This window comes from Ailuropoda melanoleuca, chromosome 14, assembly GCF_002007445.2.
Source record: "Ailuropoda melanoleuca isolate Jingjing chromosome 14, ASM200744v2, whole genome shotgun sequence".
Lineage (NCBI taxonomy): Eukaryota > Metazoa > Chordata > Mammalia > Carnivora > Ursidae > Ailuropoda > Ailuropoda melanoleuca.
In genome coordinates, this window is record NC_048231.1 from 33,795,012 (window position 1) to 33,795,606 (window position 595).

Sequence of the window (595 nt, forward strand, 5' to 3'; positions counted from 1 at the left end):
CCCCCCCCACGTGAGTGTGTCTGCACCTATGTTGACGTTTCTCAACTCCCTGGAAACCCGTTCAAACTCCTGCTTGGCCCAGAAAACTCTGGTGCGTTCATTCACTCCCCAGAATTGCCCCCAGAGGGCACCATGACTTGCTGATTATTATCAGGAGATTATGTTCCCAAACAGCGAGTCGCCCTAAACTGCGAAGGAAATTGAGCCCAAGTCCCTGGTGTGCGCCCAGATCCTGCCCCACAGAATGAAAGCCAGGGTCCGAACTGCTGGGCCACGGCCCAAACCCAGCCCTCAGACCCCTTCCCGTGAGCCTGGGCTGGCTCTGATTTGTGTTAAGAAGCTTCTTACTGAAGTACGATGCGCAGACGGAAGAACCCGCCTACCGTATGTGTGCGGTTCTGTGAATTTTCACAAAATCATCACACCTGTGAACCAAGGACTCAGGACAATAAGCCACATGTCCTCAGCTCATCCAGAAACCCCTTCAGCGTGGACAATGTTGTAAAATTCATTTCTATTTGTTGCCAAAAACAACAGCAATAGAAAAATCTGGATGTCTTCACAAAATGGAAAGACACACACGGGGCGGGGGGGG